Here is a 19,102-nt window from a genome sequence, read left to right as displayed (position 1 = left end):
AACATGCCGGCCGCCCCGGAGCAGGGTCAGGGTTGGAGACAGGAGGGTTCCTGGGGGCTTCCTGGCTGCCAGTCTAGCTCTAGGTTCAGTGAGAGACCCTGTCTTCAGGGATTAAGGCGGGATAGGATAGAGCAGGAGAGTAGACCTCCCCCTCTAGCACATGCAAGCACAGTGTGAACATGGCACCCACCAACAGATAAAAACATCCTTAGGTGGCAATGAGGACCTTGAACTTCTACCCTCGTGCCTCTACCTCTCAAGTGCTGGCATTAGAGGTATATACTGCCACATTGCCTGGCTAACTCTTAAAACAAGGGTCTAAATCTGCGTGGCAAGCCTCGCCTCTGGACCTCTCTGCTTTCACTGGCCTCTTAGGGCCTTCTTTGTGACATTGAGTTTTCCTTCTGTGTCTATTGTCTTTATGGATTGCTCAGTGCTGTGGAGGAGATAATCAGGACAATAGACTAAACAACAATCAAATGATGACTCTGAGATACAAATTTCATTTGTGTATTTTCATGTATAGCTGTGTATGTGTACATTAAATGTCTAACTATACACACGTTATGTTTGTATTTTGTTCCCATGGCATCAAGTTAGTTTATAGGTAAATGAGTGCTCCTATAAATTAAAACTGTTAAATTATGTCAAACTCCACTTGGTGCACAGAACTTAAACAGTTGTTCAAGAAATGTTATATGTGTTGGCAAGAGAAAACAGAAAATTTCCAGGAATGTTAACATGTCTTGCCTGTATTTATATGTATGTATAAGCAGTAGGTTTTTAAAATGCAGTGTCCTTGTTGTCTATGCTTCAAATACAACTTGCTGAGACATCATTAAAATGTAAAATGTCATTTTGTTAAGAAAACATAATTTTTAAGTGTATACAATAGGGATACTCTCCTGGCTTTGCCTCTCTTGCTTTCTGGACAGTTCTTAGATTCTGGGGTCAGAAAGCTACAGATACTCAGTTATGAAATTTTGTGACAAACCTTAAGGCATAAACAACCCCTGGAGTGTGAGAAAGCTATGAAAATTTATAGTTGTGAAAATATTAGGCAAAAAATGGTTAAGAGAAAAATACTTTTGAATGTTATATAGTCATATAAGATTTTTGCTCCAAAGCTCTTATTCCAACATGTCAATTGATAAGGGTAAATTGATGGTTAAAGTATGTCACAGATGGTCTATGGAAGATGAAACAAAAATGTATTGGTGTGTGACTGATCAGTGAAACATCAAGGGTATTCGAAGCAGCTCCCAAGGTCCAGATTTTAATACACCCATGGAGAGCTAGAACCGGAGTCTGTTTAAAGCAGGAGGGCTTATACTTTGTTGATACCTATGGGAGGCCTTACCCCATCTGAATGGAGACACAGGAGGAGTGGATGGAGGAGGGTGGAGAGGAGGTTGGGGAAACTGTGGTTGGTATGTAAAATAAATAAAAACATGATGAATAAAAAATGAGGGGAAAAAAGCAAGAAGGCTCTCTGAAAATACTGATCTGCCATTAGCAACACCTACAAAAACTGGTTTAAAGAGCACACACTAATATTTTGTGTTTATCAAGACTATTTCTTTGTTTTCTGCTGTATAGTGGTTTCATTGCTAAATGAAACCATGTACTAAATCATTAAACATGGGAGTCTGTTTTAAAGTCTTTCGTGATTGCTTTTTAATACTGGTTATGTAAACATACTTTAGGATATTATATTTGGTGTCCTATGTATTATGTCTGTAACTCTGGATTTATATACATTGGAGAGCTTAAAATGTGGTGTGTCTAAGCTTTATGTAAATGCTATGAGACATCTGCACTGGTAAGGGCACACAGATTTAATATACAGTAGCCAGTAAGGACTGTCTTTTATATAACACATATTGCATCTAGACTAGACTTTAAATGCGTCAAATGCAAGAAAGCTCTTGGCATTTCTGCTGTTTGCATTTGGAACTATTCTAATAGAAGAATCTTACTACTTTGGTAGCCCTGCTACTGAGAAGCTGCTATGCATCTGTTTTCTCTAACTAAATAACCGTGATGTTGTATATATGACATGCACTTGTATATAAGATAATAGTTTACTTTTGATAATAACTACTGTTCACTAAATTTGTATAGTTCTAAAGCTATAAGTATTAAATTTTACTTCAAAAGTTAAAGTTAACTTTATATGTGTGTGTGGTTGAAAATTGGTGTTCCTCCACTATAGAAATCTTAAATACAAAGCTAGACAGTCACTCACTAAGCCAGTGTCAACCTAATTATACTGCAATCATTGTATAAAGCATAAATAATTATATGTGCCCAAGCACTTTACACTCCAACAGTGCCATCCTAAAAATGAAAAGGATCAACCAATGCTACCTAGAGAATCCTAACAATAGTAGGTGTGATAAAAATAGACTGTTTCATAAATGACTAAACCTTCCTTGACTTGCTTTTGTAATTTCCTTGTAAAGTTTTATACTTGTTGCATGTTCGCCTTCTGCAAGAACAACTTACAGCAAAAGAGAAAGGACAAACTTCAGAGTGAAACTGGCTTCCGGGGAAACTCAGCCTAAGGCCCTCCTTTGACCTCTTGGATGCTTGGATTTGGCCCAAAGGGTCTTTTAGCATTAACTCCCAACTGCAAGTGTCATGTAAGACTAACTGGGACAGATTTCATCTCAGCAAAAAGGACAGTTAAAACCAAACCACAGGCTGGTTATTAACCAGCGATGTTGTCAGCAAAGAAACGAGGAGGAGGAGTTGTTGAACCAAAATGGATTTATGACAGACCTGATGGCAAAGCCAGAGGACCACAAGTAAACAGCAAGACCTCATCTCAACAACCAGCATACACACAAAAAAATGGAGTTACTTATGTCAGCTCTTCCAAAAATGAAGCCGAGAGGTCATTAAGAAAGGTCCTTTAGCATGATTACCTGGTACTAAAAAAAATGAAGTTACTTATGCCAGTCCTTCCAAAAATGGAGCCATTTTTTAAGAAGGTACTAGCTGGTATTTTCTGACTCTCCCTCTATAGTACTCTGCTCATGGTGTTTCAGCACAGTCATATTTCCAGAATTTTCATACCAGTCCAAATCTCTCAATCTTGAGGAAGGGACAAGAAAGAGGAAGAGTTGTAACCATGAGTCCAGGACCCTAAAGAATCAAGACTTCTCGAGGAAATCCCATTCCCAGCATGAGAATAGCCCCAAGTCCTGGCACCAGGAGCGGAGCCACTAGAGAAGGAGGCTGTCATAGAGAGAGTGAATCCCAAAACTTAACTCACAGCCAAATCCACACATGCGTCTTCTCTGGCTTTTGTTTCATGTGTAACACTGCTACGGGAAAGGCTGGGGAAAACTGAGAAACATTCTTTCCAGTCGTAGCCCAAACTGTAAATAAACCCATTTCATTTTGCTAAATACTGTGTGTCGCTTGTTTGGTAGAGCCCCAAGCAGCAGACCTCAGGTTAGGTAAGCAGGGATGCTCAGACTAACAGTTCTTGTCACCCTACAGACAGCATGTGCTCAGCGTGCCTAGCTAGGGTGACTCATTTGAACTTAGGTTTCCTTTGAACCACTTGCAAGTAGCTTGCCCATGTGATGTCAGTCCAGCGACAGACCTTGTCTCAAAATAGAAAGTGATAGAAGAAGATACAGATATTGACCTCTGGCCTTAACATGCACCTGCTCCTCATGCACATGTACACATACCCAAATGAACACATGTATCACACACATAGAAAACTGTATAGGTGTAAGGGTGCCTACAGGACACTGAGGAGTGAACAAATGATATTTTTTAACATTATCAAGAATTTAAGAGAAACTTATTGAATAAATAAAATAGTCCATAAAAGATTCAGTAATGTGCCTTTAAAAGGAACTCCAAGGGGCTGGAGACATGGCTTGGCCATTAAGAACTCTCTCTGGTCTTGCAGAAGACTGGGAGTTGGGTTCCCAGCACCCACATTGTGAAGCTCACTGTCACCTATGACCCCAGCTTCAGGGGATCTGGCTTTGCAGGCACTGCACTCACCTGCACACACCCTTCCCCCAACACACATATACACACTTAAACATTTAATGGAATCTTAAAAATAAGTATAAAGCATCCCCAAGTAAATAAGAGGCTTATTTCTGCATTTTGTCAAAGATGGGCTCTGTGTCTCAAATTTCTTCAAGGACTTCCAGGTTTTCACAAACTATTTGCAGGTGTAAAATCACTTCTCTAGGGTCGGAAGTGCTGGCTTTCAGGACGGAAATAGCTTTGCCATGGAGGTTTTGACTTGCACCAGAAGCAAACATCAGCTGTCAGCCACGCATGGATCTAACACCTCGCTCCACTCCTCTTCCTCCTAAGAAGCAGCTGCTAAAATGGAATCAGTGTTTCTCACTTCAGACTCCTGCTTGCTTTACCTTGAGTTTTCATTTGCCACTCAGCAGAGAGTGCTTCTCAAAAATTTCCCCATCAGTTTCTTCTCTAACTTTTAAGATCTTCCTGTATAGTCTTTTCCTTGTTTTATACTTACCTCTCTCACCACCTATTTTCCTCTCTGGACCTTCTGCTTTAAACTTTTCCTTTTGTTTAATTTTCTTTTCCACTACAGCTCTGAAAGCTCCCGCATAAGCTTAGTTTTCTCTCCTATTTCTATGGAAGCTGTCCCTTAATTTCCAAAAACACAGTATCTGCTCATTCTTTTGTCTTCAGTTCTAACATTTTGGGGAACCTCAGAACAGAAAAACAATGAATTTTTAATATGAAGATGAAGCTACATTCACACTTTGCACAATCCTAAACATGACACAAAATGTTTTTGTGTCATTTTCCAGCATAGCTCTCTCTGCCAGGGGCTACTGAGTGGAAAGACCTAGTGTATTTTGCTGGAGTACCTTCCCTGTACTGCTTTTGTATGCTTGTTTGTTCAGTGACAATGTCTGGCTCTTCTTGGAAGACAAAAATCCCCCAGAGCTTGGCATCCACTGTGACAAAATGAGTCAGTGCAGCCACAGGGATGGATGTTTGACAAAATTATGGGCATTGCTACTGAATCCACTACAAATCCCAGTTTACCCAAAGGATGGCTGTTTCCTGAGCCACCACATCCATGGGCTTTATAATTCAGTTTGCAACAGTACAATTTGTGTTTGCATTTCCCATTATCTGTTCAATCTTCTCAGGGACTCCAGAGTCCTTCTACAATATTCCAATCCATTGTACATGCAGACTAAGAACTGGATGATGTCCCTGGTTCTGATTTTGAAGAAAATGCACCATGAAGTTACATTGTCTTTTCTTATGCAAACCACAAGATGAGGGAGGGCTTCCATGTGCTGTTGGCTGGAACTCCATTCCTTCACAGGGCTCCATTATTGTTAAGTGTAAAAACATAATTATTAACAAGTGTTAAAAACCAGTTCTCTGGTGGTATGCATGCTAAATTCTCATTAATTAATAAAAAAAGGATTTGTAATTTAATAATGTCTTATTCTCAGAAGCTTTCAGTTATCTACAATAATTTGTATAAGTTGAGCCACCAAAATAAAAAAAACTCTCTTATAAAGAACCCTGTCTAGAAAGTTTTTATGATAGTACTATGGTTATACATGGTGTCTAAAACTATACCTACTAGAATCCCTATAGAGTGAGGGAAATCTCACTAGTCTAGGAAAAATCTGCTTAAGTATCCTTGTGTAAAGGAAAGTGTAAGATCTTTGATAGTATATCTAAACCAACAGACCAAGAAAGAGACAGACTGCTTAGATTTCCTATACTTCCTTCTCCAATATAAAATGTTATAAAAAGAGCTTAACTAGCATGAAAAATAGGCAGACATACCAATATCTTTCTACAACGGGCAGAGTAAAGTTTCACTGGGAGATTAATAAACAATAGGAACATAAAATATATAACCTTTAATAGCTCCAAGGATCAGGCAAGTGTGTAGATTTATATACAACCCACTAAACCTGGACATAGCAACTTTTCTCTTTTATGAGCCAAAGAGGCAATATAATCACATCTGGGGGACATATTTCCCTTTACTTTACTTTACATGCTGTCATGCTGTGGTTAGAGTATGCAAGCATTCTGGTGTTCCATGCTGGACATACCATACAGATCAGCAAAGGTACTGATCAATGATAAAGGTCATCCCCTGGCCATCTGGGAAAAAAGTCTTCACCAAGCGATGCTTCTTCTGGAGTCAGCAATGAAGGCCTTTACATGAAGAGTGGAGGGCATCTCTCATTAGAGTGAGCACAGTCTTCCTGCACACTAAGCTAGACATATTCTCCTGGGTCTGACTGGGTACAGATTTTTACAGTGGACTGCATAATGAAATGAAACCATTTTATGTTCTTGCTATTGCATTGTCAACATTTGTGCTTTTTTTCTCTCTCAGCAGCGCATTCACTGCCTCTATTATGTTCCGTCCTTTAGTGATTGGGATAAACAATCCCACCAGGGTCATTTGACCATGGTATCAAATACCAGGCATTTTATGGAGTTTGCTTCATAATATGTATAAAAGCATATTCCTTTGTTTGGTATTATAATAAAAGACTGAATCTAAGAATTGCGAATTGAAAAACTAGCAGAGAACAGGAAAATGAGATCTTGGAAAATGACCAGGGAAACACGGTTGTGCCTAAAATGACAGGAAAGTTATAGCTTCCATGATGGTCAGAAGCTGGGGCTCTACCTGGAGTATATATTGGTTTTGTTTTTACAGTTTTTTGGAGGTGATCATTATTTCAATAATTCTATTGTGCAGGAAAGTAAGACTATTTTACAGGTGGTTGCGAGGCACCCTGTGGTTTCTGGGAATTGAACTAAAAATTTTTGGAAGAGCAGCCAGTGCTCTTAACCTCTGAGCCATACATCCTCTTTCTACATATCTGGTAACCACTCTTCTCTCATCTTTTACAAAATCAATATCTTTAGATCCTACTTATAAGTGAGGTCACTCAGTATCTGTCCTTCTGGGCTTGACAAATTTCACTTGACACAGTACCCTCTCCAGTCCAATCTTGTTCTCATCCCCCTTCCCTACATGAAATCTACTTTCTGCCTACTTTTTTCTGTTGAATAAAGATCTATTTCTGCTTGCATGAATATGCTAAAGCATGCATTGAACTTGCCACATGGAAGTTACTTTCCATCTTTCTGAAGACTCATTAGAGAATCTGGGAACAATAAGTAAGTGGTATATAGAGGAGTCAGCAGAAACAAGCGCAGCCTAGGTTTACAATATATACTAAATATTGGAGATGATTAGAGCACTGGGGAAGGGAGAGGGACAGTCCTGGGACTTGAGGGTGATAAAAAAGGTGACAATGACTCAGGGGAACACAGACCACAAAGAGATATTGGCCTTACTGCCTAATGAAAGAAGACTAAACAGAGTTTACACAGCAACTATGAGTGGCAAATCAAGTTGTTTTCCTTTTTAAATTATTTATTCTTTTAAATTTCATTTTACAGCCATGCTATCTTCTTTTTTAAAGCCATTTTAGCAAAATTTACAGTACAATTTCTAGTGAGCTAGAAAGTAGAATAGCTGTGCGTTGGGTGGTCTATAGCAGAAATGCCTCTAAGGAGACCTGATCACTAAAGAAATGTGCTCTGACTATACTACCCTCTTTTTTGTACCACGCTAAGACTTTCATAATGATTATTTCACAATATCTGCAACCATTGTCACTGGGACTCATTACTTCATAGATGGACTGTCAGCAACAGGTTCCCCATGACCTCCAGATGGCTGGGGCAGCTCTCACTTCTCACTTTCCTTACTCTGCCAATAACATCATTTCTCATTCGTTTAGAATGTTCCTTTAGCAAGCTATGAAGATAACAGGTTTGATTTTTCTCATACAATAAGGCCCACTTATAAGAAGGAAGAAGCAAACTTTTTATTGAATGAAGAAAAGCTGGAAGATGCCTACTTTTAAACTGTAGTACAGCACAATACTGAAAGTCCTAAACAGAGCAAGCAGACAAAGGAATAAACTAACAAATAAATCAGCAGTAAGTAAATGGCATCCAAACTGGACAAGTCAAATTGTCATTATTTATAGGAAAAATCTCAGAAACTCATCTATTAGAATTAATAAATTATTACTCTGCATGATCTCAATTGCTGCAATCCTAGTGTCAGTCACAATTAAAAAAACAAAACAAAACAAAACATGCTTTGGGTAGAGAAGCATCATTTTGTGGTGGATGGTAACTGTAGGGAAAAGGGACCAGTCAAAGAAACAAACCCTGAGCAGAGCCCAAGAAACACACTTCGGCCCTGCAACCAGAACCAAAGAAATGTTCCTGAACCTGAAACACACTTTGTCCCTGGAATCAGAACCAGTGAAAGAAATACACCCTGGCCCTAAAATTGGAAACAAAAGGCTAAAAAGGACCAGAGAAAGAAACACACTTTGGCCCTGAAACCAGAGCTAAATCTCACCATAATCCTGTTCAGAAAACTAACCAAACCTGAGAGCAGAGCTCTAGCCAATCTGAGCTCAGCACTAAAATCTGACCAATTCCCACCCAGGAAGCCCTATATAAACCCTGTGTCTGTTCAGATTGTGGCTGTTGGAGCACCCAGGCTGTCCTCTGCCACTGTAGCAGAGGGCAGCCACTCTCCTGGATTCTTCCCTCCCAATAAACCCCTTCGATGAGCTTTGGGTGAAGATCTTTTGCAGCAGCGGTAGAGAGAAACCTTCCCCTGGCAGAGCAGAGTTGTTACACTCTGTTCTCAGCTGTCCACTCTCCACTCTCCCAGGGCAGAGCTGAACTGTGGCAACTTCACCCCAGAAATCTCCTGCCTAGCAAAACTGCTACACACTTCCATCCCCAGCTGGAAGACCCTCTCCGGCTGGAGCAGAGTCAATACACTGGGGAAGCCTTTCCCTGAGGCAGGGCTGTAAGCTGCTACACTTGCTGTGGCCTGTGGTGGTCCTTGGCTCCCTAGTTCCAGGATACCTTTCCACCCGAGCTGTGTAGCACTCAGTATTCTGTGACTCCTGAGTGCCAGAATACCTGTCCCATCACGATCTGACCGAAATGCCTACAGTAACCACTGCAGAAACTCATAGCTGCCCAACGACCTAAGAATAAGAGATGAGTGCATAGTCCTATTTTACCCATTCTATGACTCAGGGAACACCACAGAAGAGGGGTCAGAAAGAATGTAAGAGCCTGAAAATGAGGAGGAGTGATATGGAACATCTTCTACACATGACATGGGCATTGTGTTCACGAATTGACTGCATTCATTGTTAACTCTACAAGATTGGGCTCGCAAATATTCTACCATGGGTGGGGGAGTGGGCCTTCTCTTGAGGGAATATTGCCAGCTAATGATTTCTGGAGGAAAGCAAGGCAGTGTGGCCACTACTAAATGTCTTGTGTCCCAGTAGGTAACTTCTGCCCATGCTCATGCAAGCAACCCTAGTTAGGCTCAGTGCCCTCCCCTCAACACATAAGAAATAAAAGCTTGGGGAAAAAAGGTTCAATAGGAGTGGGAGGGGCACAAGAGAAGACAATAGTGGTGAACATAATCAAGCTACATGCATCTATGAAACTACTGAAAAATAATTTAACAAGAAAGAAAAGAAACGTGAAATAGAAAAGTGCAAAACACATCTGAAGTGGAATAAGAATTCGTGACCCTGTTGTCAGGAATCACCACAAGCCCATGCATACAAACTACCATGGTCTGTGTCCATTTCAATGGGAGCAAGAGAACACAGGTTCTGTGCTTGGGCAGAAACAACACTTAGGAGATGTGTCTTTCTGAAATAATGTGCTCACTGTCTAGGCCACTTAGGATTTCTCTATTATCACCTATCCAGAGATGTACTGAAACATGCGCAAATATTTACTTAGAAAAGATGTATGAGGTAGAAAATGTGTCAGATTTGCCATTTATGCCATTCTAGAAGCTGGGAATTGGCTGACAAAGCTAAGAGCAAAACTGCCCAACTCATTCACACACCTTTCCTGAAAACACTTGAGGATTTATTTTCCAGATTAAAGCACCCTATTAATTATAAGAACCAAATAAAGACTCTTGGGAAATAAGGATAAATTGATACCAAAGAAAGTCTAAATAAAGGCACAGAACAACATGAAACCTCTCAAGTATTTACACTACAGGTGGCTAAAGGACCCAGAATTGTAGTGTGAGCATTTGCAACGTGCATGCGTGTGTGCGCACGCCACACACACACACACACACACACACACACACACACACACACACCAGAAATACAAGTAGTTACATGTAGGATAAGGAAGAAAATGATGAGCCCTCTATCCTATAGACTTACCATGGATAAAATATACTGCATTTTTAAGGGCTGTGTTTATTTACAGTAAGTTCTCACTATTCAAACAATCCATCTGTTCTAAAAAATATTATAGTCCATTGCAAACATTTCCCCTGTGACCACTTGGGTCACAGCAGGGAAGGGATGGGGGAGAGCTGTGCTTCTTTTCATCCACAAAACCTTTCGATACACCTGGAGCATAGCAGGTCTCTTTCACCATAGAGTATGGCTATCTATCATCAAAGATTTTGTAGTGCCTCTTGTTTTTTTGTTTTGTTTTATTTTGCTTTTTGGTTTTTACGAGACAGTGTTTCTCTGTATTGTTTTGGAGGCTGTCGGTCCAGCCCGGCCTCAAACTCACAGAGATCCGCCTGCCTCTGCCTCCCAAGTGCTGGAATTAAAGGCATGCGCCACCACCGCCCGGCTTGTAGTGCCTCTTGTAATCAAACATGCCATGGTTAGGTGAAACATATATAGATTTTGGAGTTACAACTTCAAGATTTAAATGTTTGTTATGTATCTGGGAACTGAGTTGTTTAACTCCAAGATATAGTGCCCTCACTGGTAAATGGGGAAAACAGTAATTTACCCTTGCCATGGTTTAGATAAATGTTCACAAAAGTCTCCTATGTTAAGCCCTGCTGAGAGGTGGTGGATCATTTAGGAAGTGAAGTCTCAAATAGGATCGTGGGACTCGGTCTCTCTATCTCTGTCCTGGAAATGACGTGAAGGATTTTACCATGAATTCCTGCTATGGCATGCTGCCTTGCCACAGTCCCAAAGACAAGACCCTGAAGCCTCCAAAATCATGAGTCCAAATACACCTTTCTTCTTCTTTTTAAAGAATTTATTTATTTATTTATTTGTTATGTATACAGTGTTCTGCCTATGTGTATGTCTAAATGCCAGAAGAAGGCACCAGATCTCATTATAGATGGTTGCTGGGACTTGAACTCAGGACCTCTGGGAGAGCAGTCAGTGCTCATAACCTCTGAATCATTTCTCCAGAACCCACACCTTTCTTCTTTATAAATTGACTGCATCACATGCTTGTTACACTAATGGAAAGCTAACACATGCCTCATAGCCACCATTGGGAGAAAGCATGCACCTTTACAAACATTCAGCATTATACAAGCACTAATAAACGAGAAACTTTGGGGAACCTTCAAATTTTCATAGACACAGCAAGGGATGGAAAGGTCAAGTAGAGGTCACAGAGGTTATGTATACCAGGTTATGACAAAACTTCAAGGATCAAAGCTTTCACAAATTCTAACATAAATCCCAGGACTTGATCATCCCCCACATTGGCAGGGATCAAGTGGAAGGAAATGGGAAAAAAATCTGTGCAAGGGATCCAGTGAGCTAGGCAAGCAGTGAGGTGGGAGCATCTTGGGCTCCTTCCAGCCTTAGGCTCCTCTAGGATATTTTTCTCACAGAGGTTTCTGCTCAGTTTTCTCTCAATAATTAATTTGCAAGTTTTTGCATTCTTCCTATGTTCTGTGCTGGGTTCCAGGCTCAATAAATATTAATCGATTGAGAAAAGCTATAATAAGTGTCAGTCTCGTGGAGGTTTGCTCAGCACGAGTAGAAAAGATTCATGTGAAAAGAAATAACTAAATTGCCTGCATTCAACATAAACATTATTAAATCCAATTTGTGCTTGAAAAAGATGTTGGCACTCACTTTTACGTGTCTTGGGAATGATTCCAAATTAAATGTATTCCGGACCAAAATAAATAAATAAAATAGAACCAGCTACCAATGACTAAGAAAATGTAGGATATAAAAAATTAGCTGAGCATATTCATTTTTTCTAGCAGTTCAGTCACTGGAATGCTTCTGGAAAATAGAGACCTATTTGGTCTCAGAGATGTGTTTTAGTCATAAAGCCAAAAGGGTCTTTAGTGATGAGTTTAGCCTGTTATCTCTGGGCTTTGTAGGGGAGGCAATGAAGGCTAAGTGGAGAAAAAAATGCCAGTTTATGATAAAGTTTTTCTCACTATGTACTGAATGCCAAACAATTCTGGTATAATGACAAATAATGAAGATACTCCACTGAAGCCACGTGGGATGAAAAGCAAGCTTTCCCAAAGAGTTTAGCTAGATAAAGAAAGAAATTTGTAATCCCTGATGGATACACTCAAGATTAAAACTCATCTTTAGTTAAAAGCACCAAGTGCATATTATATACAAATCTGTTTGTCTGTGGTCTGGCCCCATGTACCAGGATTTCAGCCAAGAAGGGATCTCATATATGACAGTGGTTCCATAACTAAAGAAATACTGGTCAGGGTGACTCAAGTGTATAATCCCAGCATTTAAGGGAGGCAGAGGCAGAATGACTGTAAATTCCAGGCCAGGCTAGGATGCATAGTGAGACTTTTTCAAAAAGAAACCTAGTGGAAGTAAAAATTTATATCACCTATTGACATAGCCATTGTGATATTGTAAGGCCATAGGGCTGGTGTATACAAGGCTGCTGTCATATACATCATAAAATTATCCTTAGTAGGTAATGTTGGAAAATGATAAGTAGCTACTGGTTCCTTCCTGACTATGGCATGTCTAACTAGTGTGTCAGAGTGCACTCTGCTTCTTCCTTACTTAATTTTTTGTTGTTGGCATCAAACCCATGGGCTCCTGCATGTTAAACATCCCTTCTACCAATTTTTCTTAATGTTAGATAGCATGCTGCATTCAGCAGTCAGTATCCTCGTAAATCTTGTGTGAAATGAATCACTTGATTACGTCAAGAGATCACACTAAGAGATAGATCTATATCATAAAAGCTTGTGTAAGCACAATCTATATACAATCTATGGTGTCTTCATAACAACGAAATCACCTAATGATGCATCTCTCAGAATCTATCCCATTGTTTAGTAATACATATCTATAGCATACAGAGAAGTCCCATGTCAATCATTGTTAAGCAATTGTGAAAGACTACATTTTATACAGTCTTGTGTCAATGTTAAGCAACCATGATTATAGTATACACAGAAGCATCATGTCATCCCATCTTAACTACTAGCTCCATAATTTTTTTTCATATGAAGAACTTGAAGCAGAAAGTAGGAATGGCCCAAGATGGACCTTGAGTCAAGGTACTTTGATTCCAAGTCTTGGAATCTTTCTCCAGCATCAGGCGGCTTTTCCAGCTCCCTGGGAACTTTGGGTCAGTCAAGCTCCATGTGTATTGGTCTTTTTTGACACATACTGGGGAGAAAGACAGATTTGAGGAGGCATAAGCCTAGATGGAGTACAGCACAGGAGAAAATGCTGGAGTGAATAGAAACACACACACACACACACACACACACACACACACACACACACACACACACACACACACAAACCTGAGTGAAGATACCTAACCCTGTAGTATAAGTACCAAACTTAGAGATGACCTGGGTTATGTTCTGTCTGTACTAATTACGTAACTGTCCACACCAGCCATAATTCTAAACTCTAGTCAAAATTGGAGCTCTTCATTCTATTCCCACTGCCACGGTCATCTCAGCTGCTCGCAGCTCCTGCTCAGATAGCTTCAGTGATCTTTTGTGTCCATTGGGAACCCCACATTCTGTGTCTACCCACAAGCTAAAGTAGTCTAAGTATCCAGATAGGTGGTCTTTCTAACTCTCTTCTCCACCTATCATCACTCTTGAGATAGAACACAGATTCTTCCCTGTGGTCTTTAGAAGCCACTACGATATGGTCCTTGTTGACTCTCCATTCCCATGTCTTACCATGTTTCTCACCCCAGGGATCCTTGGCCGTGTGAATGTGACATATATGACCCCTTCTAAGCAGCCCTTCTCTAGAATCTCTATATGCTGTGTTCTTTCAGATGCTTGGATGTCGTTATAGCAATCTTTGCTCACTTGTTTGGGGAAGCCACCTTTGACAGAACTATTCAAGGACACCTCTATGCTCTCTACTCTGAATCTGTTTTGTTCTTCCATGGCCTCTACTGGTTTGAATGTTGGCATTTTCTCACACACCCCACTTTCCTGATCTCAGACCTCCAGAAAGCAAGTGCTCACCTTTGCATCTCCAGTCCCTAGGGCAGTTGTTGGCAAAAGTGAGAGGCCAACAATTGCAGAATAAATATATGTATGAGACTGGAATCATGTTCTAAAGTCAAGAGGAAAGATTTTATTTGTGCTCTGCATACATTGTTGTCCTGCATGGGCTTCAGCTTTTGTTCTATGTGTGGTATTCTCCCAGCCATCAGGGCTGCTTAAAAAAATGACCAGGAGGTTTCAAGCCTATTCATGCTGAGAAGATAAAATGGAATTCATTTCAGGCACCAGGCTGGTCAATTATGTTTGTGACAGGATAACTGTAGGATATAATTTTATATAAACTAGAGAATAAATGGAATAAGTAAGATTATTCATGGTTTTACAGCTCTCATAATAAAAATAGAACATTACAAGCATGACACATTTTTGCACAAACCTTCACTACATTGACCTTTGTAGCATTAATCAAGTTTTCCAAAGAGCTATTTTTACTTAAGATTTCTTGCACATTATAAAAAGACAGACTATAGAGTTATAAAGGAAATGATAATTGATGTCAAAGTATCTCCATAAAACACAAAAGGAACTCATTTAAAATAGGAATAATTAAAGTATATGGCTGCTGACTTTACATAACATTTACTTATGTATTGGAAGCTTTATATTATTAAATTTTATGTATTTTTACATGAATATGTACACATACACTATTGGTATTATTTTATAAAATACGGATTTACTGCGTCTATGAAAGATAGATTTTATTTACTATGCCTCCATATGAGCTAATTCCTCCTATAAATCAAAACATTTTGTTGTTTAATATACAAGCTCATTTTTTCATATAATATGAAAGCATTCAAGAGGAAGTTTCCATTAAAAATGAAAAATGGCATCGCAGCTCACTGTGGATACGGGAGGAGTTGGGAATATAGTGAATGCAATTTACGTGTGAACTAATCGTGTCACACAAGGATTGGGAAGTGGAGAAGGCCTTTAGAGTCCAATAGCGATGACAAGAGAGGTGAGTACTGTGCTACAGTAACAGTCACAGTGGTGACTAAGTGAATAGGAATACAATGCAAAGTTTGTATTTTCTTGTCATTTCCATAGCAGTATCTTGAGCTCCCAGGTTCGGAGGCCATCCATCAGAGACTATTGAAGCTAATTTACTGTATGTCTCTCAGTCCCATCCCAGGGACCATCAGTCTCTTCTAGAGGCTGTGGCTGTGGCCAGGCCTATGTGTTCCAAAACTCCCTTCCCTCTGTATCATGCTTTTGAAACACAGCATGTAATCCTGCCACACGAGCAAACCCGTGCATGCTAAAACAATGTGGGCTATGAATGCCCAAGGAGATGGTTTTTGGGCTTCTCCCAATTAGCCCCTGGGTAGGTATTCTCTGTCTTCCTGAGTGAGATGGGCCCAGTGTGCCCACAGGGAAGCCCTGAGAGCACAAAATTCTGGGTGGACCTTTATTCTGTTTTCCCCTTCTCTTGAGTTCCACTTAGTGGGGTGTGAAATGGATGGACTCACTTTCCTGAAAATTCAGTTCTGTGCTACAACACACACACACACGCACACACACACACACACACACACACACAAAGACAGAGAGATTGGGATAGTCGGTCAAAACTATTTGTTAACCATGCACATTATGATATGATCATTAAAGTTTTATTATTTGCCAGTGGTTGGAATAGGACTCAAGATTTTGAACATCTAGGCAAATGCTCTACCACTAAGATACATTTCCTAGCCCTGGTGACCATCTATACATGACAGGAACTATGGCAGCTGCTGTAGAACACGTGGTAGCAGTGTAAACACCTCCTTGTTCCCACTGAGCTTACAGACTAAAGGAGAGAGGCATAACAAGCAAATCATCACTGGAGGCATGTACCACATGCATGCACACACACAGACAGTAGGTCTCTGCAGCAATTCTTTCCTAAAGGGTAATTATATTTGTTTTGCCAGATTTTAAATTCATGTTATTAGTTGTGTGTTCGGTGTTTCTTGAGACAACAAAAGAGGTTTTGTTTGTTTGTTTTGTTTTTGTTTTGAAATCCCAGAAAAACCTAAGAAATAAACTCTGGCATTACTTTTGTTATTGTTTATTTGGCTTGTTGGTTGGTTTCAGTGCTCAGGATGGAATCCAAGGGTTTCATTCTTCCTAAGCCTCTTCTCCGTCATGGAGCTGAGATCCCTGCCCTTGGTACTAGTTTTGACAAACATGCTCAGTTACTTCAAAATTTTGAACAACGATGAACCTTTACCAGGTAATATTTAGATCTGTCCCCATGCTAAAAACTTAATACATCTTTATAAAGACTCTATCTTATAATTTCATAAGTACTAAACTAAGGCTAGAAAGCTATACAGAACATCTTGGTTTAGCAACATATGAGAGCGACTTCATTTATCCATTAGTTTTCTATATGGAAACTTCCAAACTGGAACACACATCTATTTAACGGAGACCTTTTGTAGACTGACTTAATCATACGTTCATTTTGAGATGTGCCTATTTTTTTTGTAATGCTGTCATTCTAGACGGCCTCTGCTCTGCTTCTGCTGGCTGATCTATATGGTAGTTACATGTTTAGTTTTATGAGAAACTTCAAAAGTGTCTTATAGAATGTTTGCTCCATTTCATATGCCAGTGAAAAATCAGGGACCAGGTTCTCTGCATCCTCTCCAGCACTTCATGTTTTTACTGTTTTTAGTTTTTGTTTGGTCAGACATTCTGAGACATGTCTAGTGACTTTTTATTAGAGCTGAACTTCACAGTTTCTTCTTTTTTAAGTTGGCATTTTGTGTATATGGATATTTTGCCTGCATGTGTGTCTGTGAACCACTTTATGCCTGGTATCCATGAAGGCCAGAAGATAGTGTGAGATCCCCCGAAACTGGAGTTACAGATGGTTGTGACCTGCTACGCTGTGGGTGCTGCGACTTGAATCTGGGTCCTCTGGAGGAACAGACAGTGCTCTTAGCCTCTGAGCCATCTCTCCAGCCCCAATCCTCCAATTCCCAAGGGAGGTTTCAATTTACTCTGTTTGAAGCTGTGATCTGTTGCTTGGTATTATCCTTGTCCTGGCCTCTGTTCTGCTTTACAGAGATTCTCTCCATCCCATTCTTCTTCCTCCCCGCCTCATGTATGTTTTTTTAAGACTGCTTTCTCAGTTCGTCAACTGTTTAAAGAAAATCATGTTTTAACAGACTTTTGTCATTATGATCTCTCTGTGTATGTTTTTCTTTCACTTAGCAAATTGTCTTTCTTGAACTCTTATTATGGGTGACACTCTGTTCTGGGCTCAAGAAAATATGGATGAATAAAATAAGATTCACGTCATAAGAAACTCACAATACAGTGGCAGGGCAGACGAGTTAAGTGTGTTCCATATTGCATGAAATAGTTGATGTTATTCATATGTGTATGATGCATGTGTATATATGTGAAAAAGATGAATGCTTTTACAGAGTGTGGACAATCAGTCAAAAACTGGAAACAACCCATCCACAGTCACTAGGTAATTAATTCAGCTATGTAACCATCACAGGGTGGAAGTAGCCAATCCTCAATAAAATCACTAACTATGTATTTGTGGACCCTACCCAATCAGACAGTATGTATCAGAAACAACAGTAATAAAAATCACCATAATAAACTATGAAGCTAAAAAAGATACTACAACTAAATGAATATTCTACATTACAGTGCTCATGATATACACTAGTTTTCCTTAAAGTACCTTATTTAGTAGGTTTGACTTATTTTTATACAATCATAAGCAAAATTAACTTTAAAGAGTAATCCCTGAAAAGTTTAATTAAACCAAACCAAACCAAATTGAACATGCATATACTTGGATGCCTATGTAACTGAAGGGAAAAATACAGCAACTATTAAACATTCTGTGACTGTGTTGTTGGTGACCATGTTGAGTGTTGGTTTTTGAGACTGTTTCCTGTGTTCTTTGGGGACTGAGCAAAAAGAAGCATGGAGGAATATTCTAGTCATAGCCTTTCCATTGTAGTGAGACAGGGAAGACAGACAGTACAGCAAAAGAGGCAGAAGTTACACTTGTGTGTCAAAACAGTTTGAAGCTGCATTATAGATTCATATACTCTCCTGTTGTTCATGTGTTTGAAATATTCCATAGTGTTAAAGAAATGAAAGAGGCTATGCTCTTGCTGGAAGCAAATTGAGTATGTTAGACTACATAGACTATGCAAATGTGATATTCCATAAGAGGACTGAATGCGAGCAGGATCTTGAAATACTGTGTCCATAATCAGTACTTGGAAAGGATATGAATTCAACAAACTTGACTAGAAACATGAACTTTTAAAATCTGGCAAAACAAATATAATTACCCTTTAGGAAATAATTGCTGCAGAGACCTACTGATAAAAAGTGCAACATTTTGGCTTCCTGGTGGTTGCTTGAAAAATGTTATTTTGCTTGTATTGCTTGCTGGCTTGTGTTATTACATCACACAAATGGATACCACAAAGCAATTCTTGAGCTATAGACACCAGCTTGTGGACTTACATTAGGCAACTTATACCTTTAACAAATTAATTTTTGAGTCAGGGTCTTACTATATAGCCACGGATGCTCTGGAGCTTCCCATGTAGACCAGACTGGTCTAAAATTCATAGAGATCTGCCTGACTCTTGAGTGCTGGGATTAAAGCTGTGCACCTTGACAGTTTAAAATGGGTGA

General features: G+C 39.6%; 1 protein-coding gene across 6 annotated transcripts in view; it reads right to left on the bottom strand.

Moving 5' to 3' along the window:
* The window catches only part of Pld5 (phospholipase D family member 5), a 296,385-nt gene that overhangs the window by 189,469 nt on the left and 87,814 nt on the right, over positions 1-19,102 (bottom strand). The gene's annotated exons all lie outside the window — the stretch shown is intronic.

Source organism: Mesocricetus auratus, unplaced genomic scaffold (assembly GCF_017639785.1).
Source record: "Mesocricetus auratus isolate SY011 unplaced genomic scaffold, BCM_Maur_2.0 Super-Scaffold_100676, whole genome shotgun sequence".
NCBI lineage: Eukaryota > Metazoa > Chordata > Mammalia > Rodentia > Cricetidae > Mesocricetus > Mesocricetus auratus.
The sequence above is the reverse complement of the archived record's forward strand: the minus strand, read 5'-3'. Positions and strand labels throughout refer to the sequence as shown.